Source organism: Poecilia formosa, unplaced genomic scaffold (assembly GCF_000485575.1).
Source record: "Poecilia formosa unplaced genomic scaffold, Poecilia_formosa-5.1.2 Scaffold5, whole genome shotgun sequence".
In the NCBI taxonomy this organism is placed as follows: Eukaryota; Metazoa; Chordata; class Actinopteri; order Cyprinodontiformes; family Poeciliidae; genus Poecilia; species Poecilia formosa.
The window spans coordinates 1,228,488-1,247,306 of NW_006799944.1; the positions used below are offsets into that span (position 1 = coordinate 1,228,488).

Consider the following 18,819-nt stretch of genomic DNA (forward strand, 5'->3'; position numbering starts at 1 on the left):
AAGTGTTTGTCTTTCTTGATGCGCTGTTTGCATAACGTGCATCATTATCTGTGACGCTGATTTGGTTTAAGTGCAGTAATTGGCTTGTTCAGTAATCTCACTTGGTGGCTGTTTTAATGCAGCCTGCACTCAGGTGTGTGTTGTGTAAAGCCATTGTTGTTCCGGTAACACTGTGCTTTCTGTTTGAGCAGTTTGAATTTTAGAATGCTTTGAAAGCGATGAAAACCGAAGCACTTTTATAAAATGCTGCTATTGCAATTGATTTGTTGATGGCAAAGACTTAAATCACATCCCTCATTAATCTGTTTGGGATTGGTGATCTTACATGTGTGGATTGTATCGCTGCATTGGGAGAAAGGGGGCCTTGATCAAGTCCAGTCTTTATTAAGATTAATGAACAGTTTGACATTTTTAGTCCTCTTTTTGAATCGATAATTTTAATACTCATGAGGGCCAGTGGGGATGTGGGGATGTGAGATTGTGGAACACACACTGTGGCCACAGGGTGCATGTTAAATGCCCAAGTGGTAATCAATGCAAAGAAATTAGGTATCGATTTCTTATAGTTTTGTAATAGGTTATCTATTGGTTTGCTCTTTCAGAAAATTCCAATATCTGTCGGATGGAAGCGTGCTGGTAATATTGCTTTTGGGAGTGTATGCACAAACTCTCCTTTCAGTGTGTGTTTGTATGTGTGTGCAGGGTCACAGACTTATTAGAACAGAGGGCAGAGTGTAAATAAATAAACATGTTCAGCATCTCATTGGTGATGCACAGTTTATTGCAAATAAGGCCACAAACGTTTGATTGGCTTTATTTAGTCTTAATGTTGACTAGAAGACCCATTTCATTGAATATCTCAAAGATTTTTCACTATGTATTGTCATAATACAAATCCCTTTGCAGACCACCCCGGTGAAATCTTGAGTTTGATGTTGTACACTTACATGTTTATTTGTTTATTGTGGGTGATGAAAGCCCCTGTCTTACAAAAAACTTGGGCTCAGCTGGGCATTAAAAGCTGAAAAACACTGGTCAAGATTTTTATTTGAAACTGCTTCCAGAGACTGGGTTGATTAATGTAAAGTTGCTGACATCTGGATCAAGTCATCTCAGAGTAATTAAGATAATAGCTTTGGATTATTCATTTAGATAATGTTTAGGCAATCTTTAAAAATTGCTTATATATTTGTAATATTAGATGATAATGGATCTGTTTTATGAAATCCATTAGATGCCTATTGGATAAGCCTTCTGTTAAATTGTCTCACTTTCAACTCGGAAAGTCTGACATCCGAGTACAAATGAAACGGAATAGGACAGTATTGTTCAAGCACAAGTTTTCCCATGCTACGTTCGGCACAGAATGGAGCAATTATGTCAACAGTTTAAGACAGCCAAACTTAACCTCACAGAAAACTTGACAGAAGTGTGTCATCCTCCTGCAAAATGGTGCTCACCTTGCTAATTTGGATTTTTTTTTTTTTTTAGCACTGGGCAGATATTCTTTGCCAAGCACTTACTAATGGAGCATGCAGTTATTTTCTGCGGCATCTACCCAGAAAAAAAGATTTTAGTAGTACTCAAAGAAAATTTTGGTGTCAGCTATTTATAACATGCAAAGGTTTAACATAGATATAGTGAACCCAAATAATAAAAGAAGATGAGTAGAGTACCTTAAGTTGAGAGACCCTTGTTGTACATCTAAATGGAGAAAAATTTAACAACACCAGAAACTCCAGCAGGTGACCGATTACAATGAAATAAAAACAGTCTAATCCTGTTGTACTATTTTAAAATGTCTTGACTGGTTGGTGGAAAACTTTGTGTTAAATACAAAGTACTTTTTTTTATCATTCCAGTTAATTAGTACTCAAACACAACAAAATGTATCGGGCCACTTGGGGTAAAAACGAAATGGTCTGATTCAAGTTAAATTACATTTACCTTAATGTAACACAACTTGATCTTAGCCAGGATGATGATATTCAGATTGTATTCTTCCAAAGCAATCTGTTAAAGTGCAATTTCAAGCAGTCGGATTGAGGGTTTTTTTTGTATTTTTTAAGACGCACTACACCCTTTCAGAACTTACAAAGTGCAGGCAACCTTAAAGGCTGCTATTTGAGATTTATCAACCGTCTAGCAATATAATAATGAAATATTTTGAAAACGGGTTTATCTGGTGCCACACTAAGATAGGTGTTAGGGTTTTACACATTTCAAAAATTGTCTTTCCTGCCTTCCCATGAGATAGTATGGCCTACTTATTTGCCAATTTGATAGAAACCCATATGACAGGAGGAGTGGAAGCTCCTTTAGTACATTAGCTGGCAGTAGTCATAAGTCAGCAGGCCCGATAAGTCTTATAGATCATCCAACACAAGGATCCTATACCTCGACCGTCATTACAGGGAAAAAAAGGTGACATTTTTGATTGATTAAAGTGGAGCAGACTAGCTTAGGCTAAATCACGTTAAGTGATGTGACATTGCAGTTTCACATATCATATTTCTGTCAAGACAATGATGGTGGAAGGCATTGTCAAGGCATGATATCTGACAACAGCAGTCATCTGGAGGCTAGCAGAGATTTATGGGAAGGTTTTAGTGGTCTAAGGGAGATGAGAGGGAGTAAAAAAGTGGTGCTTTTTTGTGCACTGTCACTTCCAGAGAGACTGTAAATTTTACCCCTGCGCTGTTGGGAATTGGAGACATTTACACATGCTGACAAATGGCCTGTTGTAAAAGTATTTATTGGTCTTGTCCTCCTTTTATTCTTGGCCAACTCACAAACACATAACCTCTTGAAGACACAGAAATAGATTTATCCACAGCGCATTTATGTAACGCACATTTATTCAGTTCAACAGAGCTATAGCACTAGATAAGTTGTGAGAGTGTTATGGGGGTATTACAGGTCTTCGTGTTAATGCTTTTAGAGGAGGTCTTGGTTGGCAAAAATGGATTTAAATCAGCCGCTCAGTCTCACACTGCCAGCCAGTCAACTCACTCAGCTTTGTAAAGGTGTTGTTTATAGAAAGTTAACTTGAAAAAGAAATGTGGAAGATGCACAAATCAACTTGTATACCTATATACCTTGTATACTTTACTTTTATACCCCTAAACAAATGAAAATATATTATTTTTTGTCCCACTACGAGAACATTTGGACATTGAATTACAGAATACATGAATTACAGTGCAGCCAATCAAAATTTGTAAATCCAAATGTATAATCTTATCATAAATCAAGCTATTATTATAAAAAACAAAGGGCCTGTCTATACTAGACAGGCCAGGAGGAAAGTTGCAGAGAAGTTTAGAGCTAGATTAGGTTATAAACGCATATTTTACACTTCTCACAGAGGGATATTCAGGTCAGTATCTGAAAACGGAAAGAGTCTGGCATAACTGTAAAACTACTGAGATATAGCTTTATCTAAGCTAACAGGACTAGCAGATGGGGGCTAGCAAAACAATCAGCCTGGAGGTCCATGGTGACGACAGATACGCTGCAGAGATCCACAGCTCAAGTAGAAGAATTTGTTCACACAACAATGAATTGTGCACACTACAAATTCTGCCTTTGAGTGGTGGCATTACTGAATTGCTGAAAGAAAGCCATAAGAAGTCCCTGCTATAAATTGCAACATGGGAATAATTCACATATTCAGGCTTTCAAACTTTCTACCAGCATACAAAACAGTTGAATCACCTAGAAAACATTGTCCCCACTGTGGGACTGCTTTCTTTCAGCAGCACAGGGGACCTGAACAGAGTTCATGGGAACACGTGTGAAGCTAAAGACGTGGCAACATTGGGGCAAAACTTGCTTCTTTTATCAAATAATATTGTGTTGGAAAGCCATAGACCCAAATCTACTTGATAATCCATAGCAAAACTTGAGCAGAGCTGTTTAGATTCTCTCTGTGCAAAATGACTGAGGTTGAGCTACATTGCCAAGAAGAACTAGCAACAATTTCTGTCGCGAGATATGCAAAGCGGCAAGAGACTAGCCAAAAATCTTGAATCCTTAATGGCAGTGAAAACTGGTCTACAAAATATCGGGAGAGCTGAACATAAGTTTACGCACTACATACATATTTTTTATTTGTTAAAAATGTTCAAAACCATGTATTATTTTGCTTGAACTTCATTATTATTTTACTTTTGTGAAAAGTAAAATACTTTGTCTATCACATAAACTACTCCTGAATTTTGTCCTTTTGCAAGGCACTACAAGACTGGTCTTGAATTTGAAACCACAAATTAGTGGTTGTTATTAAAAGATGCTGGCATTTTGGAAGTAGATTTATTGCACTTTGCTATTTGTTTACATTACTTTTATTATCATTACTTACTTGCATGTCTGACATGTTTTGATGTTGGATGAATTTTGTTTGTAAAGATAATAGATTCATGTAAATCCAATGCAGGATTTCTTTTTTTTAATGGTTGTTTTATTGTAGCTTCTTGCCCAATAACCATGCAGTTTCAAAGACTAAAACATTGACTCATTATGTATTTTATTTACTTACTTATTGGTTGAAAGATACCTCCTTCTCTAAAATAAAAATATGCAATTATTTCCACTGGGTGGTGCTCTAAGACTGCCAATGAGGCAAAGTAGGAAACTGGAGAGCCTGCTAAGGGGGTAAAGGTGGGGAAAAGGAGGCCCACACTTACCTCACATTCAGACAGCGCTATAATTTACTAATAGTGTGGGAGCCGCTGCCGCTGTTATCTTTTAATAGATTTGTACGGCAGAAAGCAGGTGCCTGTTGTTAATGCGTCCAATTGCCCAAGTTGCCTACAGAATCCAGGGCATCCATCACTGTCGTCGGTGGTGACACCCTGTCGTTCTACTTCATGCGGCGGGCCGGCCGGGTTGGGTTGGTAACAGATGAGGCTTCTCTCTCCTCCAGACGCCCACAGTCACACAGAGACAACCACCACGCTTGCTCGCACTTCCACACACACAACGAAACACCAAGCTATAGCTGCATATGACTCTTGGAGGACAAATAAAACTCATGCATAGTTTAACTAGAGGTATAATATATATTTTTTATGAAGTTTGTTTTGCTGCCAATTTTCACACCAAAGGATCTCATTTATGAAGTTCAGCAGTATTTATTTAGAAGCATTATTTGTATTTTTTATATATATTTTTGTGTAGAGGTTTGTCATATGACTAATTCAATTGGTATTTGACTTGCCGGATTTGAAATTGACTAGTTTCCCTGGATCAGATCAGTTGACATGGAGTCGAGGCTAAGGAATACCTGGCCAGACATTTTGAGTGATGGTAGACTGGATTCACCTCATTATGGGATACAGACTGTACATAAGGATGAACTCATTTCCACTTTTGCAACTAGAAAAAAACTGAAGTCCAAATATTACAAATTCATGGTCTCGCACTCTCCTTTAACTTGACTGACAGACGGGCTACTTTGAAAGCTAAGTAACTAGTTGAGGCGTGATGGAAAGGTAAATGATTCATTTTAAGGGACATCTCAGCTTCTTGACATATACCACAGTGATTTGTTTGAAAAGCTAACCGTGATGAAGTGGAATGACAAGTATAAATGCCCTAATGTTACAAATTTCCGATTTAAGAAGTGAGATTGCAAAATTGCATAATTTCCTGTTGATTAATGATTAAATGCCTATTTTACTCTAAAAATGCCTGACTTTATTGTAATATTTTAAAGCCGTATGTTTCTTCAGACTTTGATCACTTTGAACGTTTCACCCATCAGAGTCTCTACAACTTAGCAAATCCCTTCTAGTACAGAATTTGATCTTTGAGCCTTGTTAGTTGAAGAACATTGAACAACGTTTGTTCATATTGCTTTTTTTTAACTCAGAAAAATGTTTACTATTCACTTAACATTTATACTGCACCTGTTAAACATCTTGTACTAGAAAATCCAGTTTACATCTAAAACTATATAATCAATCTAATCATTTAGTCTGACTCCGATTCAAATTTTGTTTATAGTTCAGCCAATTTTAAATGTTGATTAGTAAAAAATAATCAGTTGAAGACAGAGTTGATCACGTTGAGTTCTTTCCTTCTCATAGATGCGTTGTATTGAACAAGAATGTGGTGACAGGGGAAGGAGCCATTCCCTCATAACAGGAAAAATCCTCCAGAAGAGCCTGGCTCAGGATTAGTGACCATCCACTGTAACCAGAAGACCAAATATTATGGACTTCCTTTGAGAAATGGGATTTTGAGAAGATTATTGTATGTCTATCAATATAGTTTAAGAAGATGAAGGAAAACAGTGTTTCCACCAACAATGTCCAAAATGCTTGCCATACTTGATGCTTTGCAGTGTAGGAGACAAAGAAGTGGTAGATATAAAGCAGATTAATTTGAAAGGAATGGCTCAAGAGAGGCAAACATCTACATCTGACATTGTGCAGAGAGGTGTGGCCATGAAGTCTATTAGTGCTAAAATTCAGTCCAAATGAAAAGCTCTGTTTAGTGTTATCTGTTTATAAGATAAAAGCTTAGTAAGTAACTCATGCGCCAGTCTCATAATTTTATTTATTTATTTATTTTTTTGGAGAACAAAAAATCTGCATCCTCACACTCTAATTAAGCACCCAACCTAAGCAATACCTGTTGTGCATCAGCAGGTGGTGGCAACTTCAACATTACAGGAAAATTCAAGCAAGGAAGCCAAGCATGCCTAAAGCGGTGCCAGAAGTCTTATAGATTTAAAACATTCCCCCCAAAAATGTCTGACATCATTTAGCCTTCCTTCTCGGTAGTGAACTCATTTAGCTCGTGTTTAATGTTTAATTGGCAGAAAGACTGGAACTAGTAAAATGTGGGAAAAATTCCCAACATAAGTACGACTCCACTATAGTGGTTTCTAACCCAGAAGGCGATAGTGGTCATTTTGAAAAGTGGGCCTTGATGTATTAATTTCACATTCAAAAAGAACATAAAGGGATGACGTGTGTGTATGCAAGTTAAAGTCGTATAATGTGAAAAATGTAAGGACAACTTCATTATCCCAACAATTGATCATTGTTTCTGGTATCTGCCTCAGTCCAAAACCCCTTTTTGATCTTTTTCAGTGTCCTTTAATGGTAAATATTTTTGCACTGCTTCCATTAGTGATCACAGGATCAGTAATGGGATCATTACAGCTAATAAACCTGTTATTAAATAATCAGAGGTCAAGAATTTTTCCTGCAGCTGATGATACAAGCAACCTCCATTTCCTTTCTTTGTTCTTAATTCTGTTGCCCTTTCGATTTTATTCTAAGTAGATTTTAATTGCTAGTTTGCAATATTGTTTTTGTTTTTATCTAGAAATTCATATCCAGGCAATCTATCAGTTCCCCCACTACAGCAGATTCAAAGCAAATTCTAGGCTTTAAACATTTTTTTGTTTTTCTTAGCCTTCAAAGAAACCTACATAGAAAAACTATGAAAATTTAAGATTTAATCTTTCAGCAGTAAACTATTAGATGCCGTTGCAATGAAAGAGTGCCAATAAAAATGCTCCTCTGCTTTTCTTAGAGTTGGTGACCCTGCTTCACCCTTTAGCTTAACCGGTGGCACCCCGTGGTGCGCGGGTTTGCCCTCCACCCTGAAAACCTCTGTAAGCAGCTGTGTTTCTTTAGACCCAAACTGAGAGTTGGAGGGTATACAGAGGTCCCTGCTAATACCTTTTTAGAGCTATTTCAGTCGCTGGGTCTTGGTGGGGTCACTGTCAATACCGCTTTAGTTCAAGGCCCTTGATCTGCTGCATGTTGGATGAAGCCAAATACCAGTGTGCCTGCTGTCGATTCCTTGTAGTATTCTTTTATTTTTTATTTTTTCACGTGGGTCATTGCTCCTGCGACGTTTCCCCATTGAAGACGTCTGCCTGGATCAGAATACATGACTGTTTATTTTGATGTACATTTTTATTCCACAAAAATGTGAAAATGTAGTAAATGAGATGCTTTGAAGTTATTAGATTGATGATGGAGAGTTAAAAAAGACTAAAGTGATTTTTTTTCTGAAAAGCCTTTTTTCATGAGTCAAGCTTGTTAATGCAGTTTTTTTTTTTTTTTTTTGTATAAACACACGCAGGTGTTAAACAGCATATGGAGGCTGTGAATCAGCTTCGTAACCCTCTCTGACATCGCTCCTGACATAAAACAGAACCATCTCTTTCATACAACGTTTGCAGATTTTTCCAGCATGTTTCCTCTGTGATGTTTATGAGCATCAAACCAGTTTTATGCGCTCCTCGGATGCGCTCCTCATTGCTCAACTCATCGCGTACGTTCTCTTTCAACCCAACTTAAAAAGAAAAACATACCGCAGTGTGATCATGTGGATAGTGGTTATAAAGACGTTTTCATAGAGCACCTTAAAGTACAACTTAATGCTTCCTAAAATATCCTGGAAATTTATGCATCACAAAGAGACACCGATATTCCAGTTGTACCGTTTCATCATTTCAGTCATGTCCAATGCATGCTGGGTACAGCTGGGACGCTTGGTGCTGGATTATTTGGCTCTGAAACCAAATAATTTAAGAAAATCATTCTTTGCTGTGCTCTGCCAGTCAGCTGGCTGAAAGAAGCGTTCTACTTTTATCTCTTGCTAACAAGTAACGCAAATTGGACTGTGTGAAAGCAATTTTGGCCATGAAACGCATTCAAGGTGTGGAATATAAAGGATCACCCACCGTCACTCTACTAAGGTAACATTATTTCAAAGCTAAAGTTGGCAAGCTGCGAGCATGTCTGTCAAACAGACAGCACTCAAGCAGATGGCCCGGCTAATTAACCGGACAATTTCTGCTCTTTACACTTGTGTTGCTTTGCACTGAGCAGAAAGCGAAAATCTGATATTATGTGAAATAAGCACAAGTTAAAGCACTGCTAATAAATTTAGCAGGTGTTTACTGTAAATTTTTGCTGAAGTCTGTGGATCAAAAAAAAAAAATCAACAATAAAGAAATATTATGCGTTATTGATTTTCTATTTCAGTAGCAGTGGGAGTAATTTATGCTTTTCGTTTTGCATAAAACCAACTGTACCCTCCTTGAAATATTGTTTTAATTTTTTTTTTAAAGTGTGAATCTCACTACCTAAAAGTGCATGTTAGGCTCTCAGTCACTTGAAAGTCTATTTTCTTATTCCCTGTGTTCCTCTGCAGCCCTCTGTTCATTTTGTCTTGTGGTCTTGTTTAAACCTTGTCGAAATCTACATTACTGAAAACAGTTGTTGAAAAGTATCGGACGTTCTCTGCTGTGATTTTAGATGACACGAGTGGGGAAAAAGTTGTGTAAATTGTCTGTAAATTTTCTTTTTTATTTTCTTCTTAGATCCTTTCTAATAACTAGAAGTTTAAAGATTTTGGATCTGGTTTACTGCAGAACACATATTGGCATATAAACAAAGTTGTCGATGTCGCTCTAATGCAGATAAATTCTCTTGTCGGATTTTGAAACACTAGAAATTTAGTCAGACCTTCTGCTGCCTCCATTTTGTTACCTCCCCCCCCACTTCTCTTTGGGTTCCCTCTTAAAAAAACTAACACAAGGTGAACAAAAGACAGGGGAAAGTCTTGCCAGTTAGCTGCTAATGAGACAAGCTTGTGAGGATATCCAAATCCTCAACGTGTTAACGTTTAAAAAAAACCCTCCCCATCTCTCTACTCCCTGAACCTCTGCCTCCCCCATCTGCCCTTGGACCCAGCCTTTTGTAAAATGGCGAGGGCACCGCTGAGGCCCTCTGTGTGATTATTCACACATGGCTGTGGCCCTGGTGCTTTGAGAGCAGCCCGAGAAGGAGAACAAGAGAGAGAGAAAGGCCTCGTGTATGGATAATGTAAAAAAGCTCCAACTGACACTTCGCCAAGGCTTTCTTGTTCTTATTATTGATTTTATTATTTCTTTTTTTTTTTATTTTTACTCGTCCGTTTACTCCCAAACAGACATCTAATCCTTTAAAGATGCATACCTATATTCACGAAGACACTTCGTCCTTCAACATCCTCTCCAATTTCCCTTCTTATAGTAAAGCTAGGCAATGGGTGGGTGGGTATTTGGGAATTTAGTGAGAAAAATGTATCTGATAAGTGAAAAATAGTATGGCAAGAGAAAAACCAGCAATCCCAGTTGCCATTGTCCCGCTTTTCTTTTTTTTTTTTTCTGAGAGAGATGTCTGCCTTGGAAGTGAGAATAAAATATGCTTTTGTAATAGATCTTTGGACAGCCTTGAATGATTTGCCACTAGAGTTCTTTTCCGGACTCATTTTCTCCAGGGTGTGTATTGGAAATGTGCTCGGAATCTCAGCAGGGGGAAATTAAATGTTAAGCTGGCCTGGAAGTGTTGCAGAAAACAGTGAGAAAAGCAAACACTGGCCAGATCAGGGAATATCATTCAGCGTGACGTTTGGACTGAAAAAAGCTGAGGCGTGTAACGGAACAGGGCAAATTCTCCTCTCCGAAGGGACGTCTAATTGATTCTGTGCTACATTACTAGTTTTCACAGAAAGATATGGACATCTCACTTCAGTATGTGGCGGTTGCTGTGGTGCAATTCTCACAGCATCTTGCTGATTGCCCCATTTCTTTTTTTTTTTTTCTTTTAAACTGTTATATATATTTTTTTTTTCTGTGGAGGTTGCACCAAGATGCAGAATGCAACCTTAACCTTGGCTGAATCCTCTCAGCTAAAAACATAAAATTGAAAGAGAAGTTTGTGAACAAAATAATCCAGGGCTCCACTTGATGTGTTATTTGTCAGGGGCAGTGCGTTTGTGCATGTTAACTAACTGTGCCACCGGACTTGGCCTGCATGTAATGGGGTTCCAGCACAAACATTTTCTCCAAGGGACTTCTATTATTAATTCTCTGTGAACACATCCATAAATGAATAATGAAATAAATAATGAAAATGTTATTACTTTTGGCGGCTGGGTCATTTCTCGTTTTCCTGCTTTTTCCATTGCTTGCTTCCCTACTAATTAACTTTCCAAGGAGTTGTCCTCCTTTTTTGGGAAAAAAAAAAATACATATCATCTTGGTGGTGGAAAAAGAAAACATTCAGAACAGTACGCAAATCCTTCTCTGGTCAAGGCAAATAAAGAAAATATGCACATAGAGTGCCTGGCAAAAGTATTAATTCCCCTTGAACCTTTCCAGATTTTGTCCTCAAAAAACCCACAAAGTTCAGCGTATTTATCTGGGAATGCTTTTCTCGACCAACACAAACCAGAGACTATCAATAGTGGAAAGAAACATGGGCTTCTTTTTTTTTTCTCAAAATGAAATTCAAAAAAGTGTGGTTTGCAAATGGAATGAACACATTTTATCAATTTCCTGCAAATAAAATTTTGATCTCCATTGCATACAAAAGTCTTAAATAAATAAATCCATCTGTTCTGTGACGTGAACAAACAGCATCGTGGAGACGAATGGACACAACAGAAACGTCAAGGATAAAGTTGTGGAGATGTTTAACAGAGCTTTGATCAGAAAAGCAGTCGAGAGACCTTCACTGACTCTAAAAGAGCTGAGGAGGTCATCCGGCTCAGGTGACGGAATATTTCAAAAAGGACTGTGTGACGAACAGAAAATATTAGTTGTACACTCTGCAGAGCCTGACGCTATAAAAATGTAATATTATAATTGTTTAAAAGAAGCCAAAATAATTCCTCTTAGCATTGTAAGAGTGCGAGTAGGATGGGGACTTGGCAAACTTATGTTGTTCTGGTCAGATGAAATCAAGTCTAGAAACTATGTGTGGCAGGAAACTAACACACTGAACATATATCCAATGTAGTAAGTTGTAGTGGTAGCATCATGCTGTGGGAATGCTATTCTATAACAAGGACAGAAAAGACCACAGTTGATGGGGAATATGGCTGTAGCTAAAAACAGGGAAATCCTAGAAGAAAACAAAAGACTTGATGCTTGTTCAGAGTCGCCTTGCAGCAGGACAAGGTGACTCTGATGGTACTACAAGCAAATACTTTTAGAAAATCTGTATTCATAAGAATAATATATATATATTTTTTTGTTTTGTTTTTTTTGCCAAAGCTTGAAAATCGATGTTCAGTTATTGTGAATGCTGCCTGAACTTGAGATTTTTGGAAACCTGAGTGGGCAAAAGCACTTGCAACTGATTTTGCAACAGTATTAAATACAAATTCATGCCACATCTTACAGAAAAAATTGGCAAAAGGAAAACAAAAAGGATATCATATTTCTTCCAATTCACAGTCATACATTACATACTGTTGGTTTTCCACAAAAAATAATAGATACTTTGGAGTCTGTAGTTGCAATGTGACAAAATGTAAAAAAAAGAAGAAAGAAGAAAGTTAGTGATACGAATACTAAGACAAGTTGGCACGCTTAAATATTTTCCTTGAACCATTTCAAGAAATCATAGCTTAACACTGGTAAGGACATGTTTAAGCTGTCGTATGTACCCGATACTCATTAATTAAGACTGAAGTCCAGAGAGTGTGGCAATAAAGTGAAAGAGGAAGTGCTTTTGGCGATGTCTAATTTAGCAAATCAAGGTTTTCTCCCTTCCTAGCCCTGACTCCCCTTACGGCCTTGAGATGCATGCCCTCTGCCCCGTGCCATGCAGTTAAAAGCTTGTGTGCTGGGACAGAGGCTTGGCGATAAGTAGCCTTCATTTAATATGGATCTTTAAGAGGGCTGTAAAGCTAAAGCCTCAGTGAAGGCGCTTCCCCCTCGTATCCCTCCGGCATTGCTACATAGATGGCTCTTCTCTCTCTCTCCTCATTATAGTCACTGCAGCTCTGTTTTAAACTGCTTCTTCCTTCTCTCTGCATTTTACTGTTAATTAGTTTGCTTTGTAAGGTTAGACGTGCGGACAGAGCAACTTCAGGAGTGTTTGGCAGCCATCTGTGCGGTGCATGGATCTAACTACGTACAGATGGCGGGGGCATACAGACAGGTTGCTCCTGGTGGGGGGAAAAAAGGAAAAGCGCAGTCGATGGCTTTGGTTATTTTACTAAGATTTATGGCCATTCTCACAGGTGACTATTTAAGCTATCATGATAATTGTTAGTCAGTTGTCATAAAAAAAAAGATAATCACAAGGTAATAGTTTGAATATTGCACATTCCTAATAAACACCCCTGTAAAAACGCATCACCTTATAGAAAATTAGCTTTAACAAATAATAGTGAAAGCTTATTCATCTAATCTGGTTTCCTTATGATGCTATGCAAAAGCTCTGAAAACTTGGCCAAGTTAACACTCCATTAGCTACTCAGTGAACCAGATAAATAGAGAGAAAAAAAAGCAGAATTTGCAATGTAATTGTGTGACAAGGTCACAGAACATAATTAAATAAGCACACGGCCAACTTATTTATGGTTTTGATTGCGATCAGTCTCCTTCCTTTTAAAGACTCAATCAAAATTTTATTCAGTACAAGGAAAATTAGAAAAAATATTAAACACTCTGTTGATTAAAATTTGCCTGTTAACTTGGCTTCGTGGTATCTGTGATTTTTCTTCCACGTGCTTTGTCATTTCTTTTGTATCCCTGAAAGGCTCCTCTTGCTGGTGAGAATCCTGCCCCTGTCAGTTTCAGTTCAGTGCCTAATGTTTCTTTTGCTGGGTATTATGAGCGACCCCACAATTAAAAAGAGTTAGCCGAATTTTAACTGGCTTACCGCCATGCGGTTTCTGAAGTAGTGATGGTCAAAGAGGGAATGTGCACCCAGATGAAAAAAATAAAAGCAAACGTTCATTTTCACTGTTTGTCATTAAAATTGCAATCTGACATAATAAATAAGTCAACCTTGTTGTAATAACTGAATCTTTTAAAACGGTAAGATTGTTAAACACTGCACATACAACAAAACATTTACACTTTGTTTTGTGTATACTGTATGTTATTTCACTTTTGTATATTTTTATGGCACCATAATCTTGAACCTTTTTTTCTTTTTTTTTTTCATTTTTTTTTTTTTTTTTTACTTATTGGGCAGACTATTGCTTTTTGACTCACTTTTCTACATACTTTGTTATTGTACCATATTTAACAGTTTTCTCGTGGGACAAGTCCATTTAACCTGACTGGGTAAGTATAGTCATCTCATCTCACCTCATTTCTGCTAGCCTAGCATGTTTTAGCTTAAATAAGCTTATTAGATTTGTGTTTAAATTTAAGTGTGCTAAAATGTGTTTATTTGAAAATATCTTAAAAGATCTACTTAAAAATGTCTAACTCTAAACCATTAAAAAATGTTTGTATTGGGTTATTTACATTTTTGTCAAGAATTTAAAAGCTTTATTTTTGTGGAATATTAGGAATTACAGATATTAGTGTAGCTTAACTTTAACTTTTGTCTGTTAAGTGTGACTTTAGATTTAAATATGTCCATGCTAACATAAAAAAAATGCATAAAATTATTCTTGACTTGCTATTTAAATTGAGGAAAAGCGATGTTAAGTATTGGAGATCATATTGTGTTTTATCTTTTGTCTTGTTTTACCTTAAATTATCATACGAGTTTAGATTTAAATACATGCCTTTAAAATAAAATCAAAAAAGCCTTGCATGTATTTAGTTTACTATATATTATGATAAAATAAAAATCTTGCTTTTGAGCCTTGTCCATAGAAAAACAAAAAAGTAAAAAAGATACTTATTCACAATAATGTAGCAATTTTGTCTAATGTATGAAGTTTTACTACTATAATCTGCTGTTCTGACACCTTTTTTCAGTATGAAACTCAGGATATCGCTCGAGGTACGTGGTGTTGCAGTGCTGCGTCAGCACTAATGGAATCAGAAGAAAATCTGTCATTTCACAAAAAACTCTGTGCTTTTCTGAACTTTTTCTGGTCAGTCGTTCAAAAATACAGACTTTAGGATGTGCAATAAAACAGTAAGAGCTGCGTTAGAAATTAAAGCTACATTTTTTATATTTTTTTTGCGTTTCTTTAAAAATGGCCAAGAATTTCAGCGAAAGCCTGTGAAAAATACAAGGGAGGAAAATAAACTATTGCTTTGTTCATTTCTTCCCCCTGCTTTCTCTCTTTCCTACTCTCCCCAAGGTTCTATTAGGAAATAGATCCCAGGTGTTCGATAAGCCTGTAGTGGACATGACAGCAGTGCAATCAAGTGTATAAATTTAATTGCAGGCTCATTTTGTGCCGTTTATTAGCCGTTTAGGGGCATATCGCTCCACTTGAACCCTGTTATTGCCAGACAGAACAGCTGTTTGGTTCCTTTTGTCTCATAGCATAGTTTCTTTCTTTTTTTTTAATAGCTAAATATATGATGTGTATTCCCATTTAGATATAAGAGAGAAGGAGAGGTAAAAGAAAAAAAAGCACAAATATATATATTTTTTTAATTTTTTTTCTTTTTAGTGTTCACGGTCAAATAAAAATGCAAATAACACGGCAGGGAAAGAAAACCATAAAAGACGACTTGACTTGTTTGCGCTCCGTTTTCGTGGCCGAACCGTGCCACACATCAAGAGGCCCACAAGATGCACTCGCTCTGGGTGAAACCTTCTTCTGGTGTGACACGCCATTAATAAAAAGCCCCCCGAAAAAGCTCCGCTAATTGTTACCATGCACTCGGCCTCACTATTCCTATAAATCATCCCGCTAATTGCAACAAATTGTGGCCTGACATTAAGCTATGATTCCGAACCGGCAAATATTCATCAACATTGCAACTAGCCCCATAAAACACAGAGCCCAACCGTTTCCCAGACCTAATATATATCTACCATCTAACTCCCCCATTATTTATGGATTTTTCTTGTCCGCAGCATTTTAAGTGCTGCACGGTGAGTGAATGAGAAGCCATTTTGTTTATTTATTATATCCCTGGAATAAATATGGAGCAGTCATATGACCAGCTACGGATTGCTTGCCTTCCTTGAGCAGTTGTGCTCACTGATTGCTTCATTGACTGTCATAATAATATTACCTTGTGTAAAATGTGCATTTCTTCGTCTGCTTCTCTTTCTTCTTTCTGTATCTTCATATCATTTAGCAAGTGCTTGCTAGCGCTGTGGCTACTTAGGAAGAGCTAGAATCATCTCCAAGCAGTCATATGATGGAGCATTTAACCTCTCATGCGATGTTTATTTCATGCAGACAAAAAGCTAGTTAAATCACTTTCTCCACGATCTGACAGTCACCATAACTGTCACTGCATATGATCTATTTGGCAGCCCGATGCATTACCACTGCTAATGTTTTACCCCAGCTACTGTTCAAAAACAGCAACAGCATGTGTCAAGGCTCTACGTAATAGGCCATCCCCCAGGTGTGCATCAGGAGCTAAAGATGTCAGGGCTAAAGGTCGGGATCTGATTTGTTATGTAGGACTTCACGGGGAATTTTAAAGTGAACTGATCAATTCCACACCACCAACGTGCACATAAATCAATTTCGGCATCTGGAGAGGGAGGAATGCGTCTGTGTTCGCGGCGTGCTGGAACGTGCGAACGCACACGCACGCCCTGGACTCGTGGAGGCGATAGCATAATTAATCATAAATCTCTTTTGGCACTGTGTGAGCATGTTTTTATCGCCTCGTCTTCGCTTATTAAATTTTCTCTCCCGTTTATCCCTCTGTTTTAAATTGCAGAGGCCCTGGCTGCCTTGATAGACCACAGTAACTTGCCATACTATAGGGATAAGGGCGATTGGCCAAAGAAGCGGGCGAGCAAAGAAAAAAAAAAAATCATCCTTCCTTTTGACAATGTTAAGCATCGACGGGCTTATTACTGTGTTCTCTGATTTAGCTGGATGTGTTCAAGGATCTTCTCCGTGGTGGAAAAAGGTCAGCTGCTCTTAGTTGTGCTCAGCTAGAATACTAATACTGTCCTTATTCAAATGATCTGCTCCAGCGCTTATTAAATTGATGGTCCAGGCGCTCTAATTTAATAGTGTTGCAGTCCGGGAGAGGGACACAGCTGCAGTCACTGGTGAATTAGGTGCTTCTGAAGCAAAGTTCAAGCTGGAGCCCTCTTTGCTTTTGGGATGCATTTTTCCCAACAAATTAGCAGTCACTGGTGCTGCGCAATTAATTAGTGCAAACCAGGAAAAGCTTGTCCTTTAATAAGGTGCTTTTTTCTCACTTACACCTCTCCCACACACAGAAATATCACTCCCCGTCTTACCATACCTTATTCTCGCCCTTAATAGCTGTCTCCTGTTTTCCCCTCTGTTTTACTCTCTCTTCTCCTGATTTTCTTTTTTCACTGTAGAAAAATAGAAGGAATGGGTCCATAAAGGGTTTCATCATTAAGCCATGTATATCTGAGTTAATAAAAGTTGTTGCAGCAGACAAAGTTAGGGTTCGAATTAGCTATGCACTGTTACAGGACAAACTCCTACCACCATTGCCACCGTTACTCATTGATTGGTACTATATGACTGGCGCTCAGTTTGAAAAATGTATTTTGCTATATTGCTATGTTCATAAAACAATTCTATATTATGAAGTCCAATAATTCTCAGCAAAAGTACATTTTAATGAGATTTATAACACAAGTCATAAACGGTGCATATGTATTATTTTTATGTAGATTTTTAACTGCAGCCACACACAGTTTGTGATTTATGTTATAGATTTCATTACAATGTTCTTTGAGAATTATTAAACTTTTAAATATAGAAAGTTTTGCTAGGCATAGCATTTACACAATAAAAAGTAAAAGTAGCATGATCTAACTACCTTCATTTTTCACAGAATGAAATTTTACAAGTAGCAGTGCACAGATTGCCGATTTCTGGCTGATCACCAAGCTTCAAAAAAAGTCTGAAATGCCGTTTTCGATTTTTGCCGATACCAATTCTTTTGTCTGAAAATTAGCTAATTATAGCAAGAAAGTCGCTGAGTTGGCAACAGTGGCGTAACTATTGTTAACTGTGAACATGCGGACATGACCTGACGGGTGGGTCTCTCAGTGTGACTCTTTCACAGCAGAGCGATAGAGGAAAGTGGTTGATTTTCAGTCTTTTTTTGGAGGTAGATAAGATTGGTGGATAAGATCGGCTTCAGATGCAAGTTTTGGATGATCACAGATCTCCCAAAATTAAAGAAGCCAGGGTAGATTTATCAGTGCACCTCCACTAACAGTGATTCCAACTTCTGCTAAAATTCTGACATTAATCATACTGATTCATTTACTTGTGATGTAGTCATGTTTTTGTTGTTATTTCATCTTGATTTGTAGACTTGAGCAAAGTTAGATTTTATACTTTTCATACCCTATGAAGTTCAAAACTAACATTGATTTTGGCATGTTGATTAGTCGTGGTATTTGCTCTGGTAGACTCTACAGTCAACTGACTCTAGGCTTGTCCAAAATGTTTAAAACCAGTGGTAACTTTATAAAAGTAATGGATAGTTCACTGTTACCTTCCTTATCATCATTTTCACTGGGACCCTTTCTGCTCCCATATGATTCCTTAGAGCCAAGTCTGACTTAAGCAAAGGGCAAGTGTAGTAGCCATCTTTCAGCCAAACGATTGAAGGTGGACAGCAACAAGAGGGGAGGGGAATTGTTGCTGGGCTTTAGTGAAAACTGATCATTCCTCCACCGTCTTTGGAATCTCCATGAAAATAAAGGAAAAACTAATTTGTTTGGCATGTAAAATTTTACAGCCTTGACATACACTGATACCTGAAACTTGTCTATGCACAACAGCAGTATCTTAAGTAAAATAATTTGCATTTCAGCCAAAAATACACACTGAGCCTAACTTGCTAAAGTGTAGCAAATTATCTTTTGCTTAGCACCTCTTTGCTTTCCGCTTCTC

The 18,819-nt window shown here is 37.6% G+C and overlaps 1 long non-coding RNA gene across 2 annotated transcripts in view; it reads left to right on the forward strand.

The window, feature by feature from the left end:
- Nucleotides 1-18,819, forward strand: part of LOC103145330 (uncharacterized) — a 315,073-nt gene that overhangs the window by 1,012 nt on the left and 295,242 nt on the right. The window lies entirely within an intron of this gene.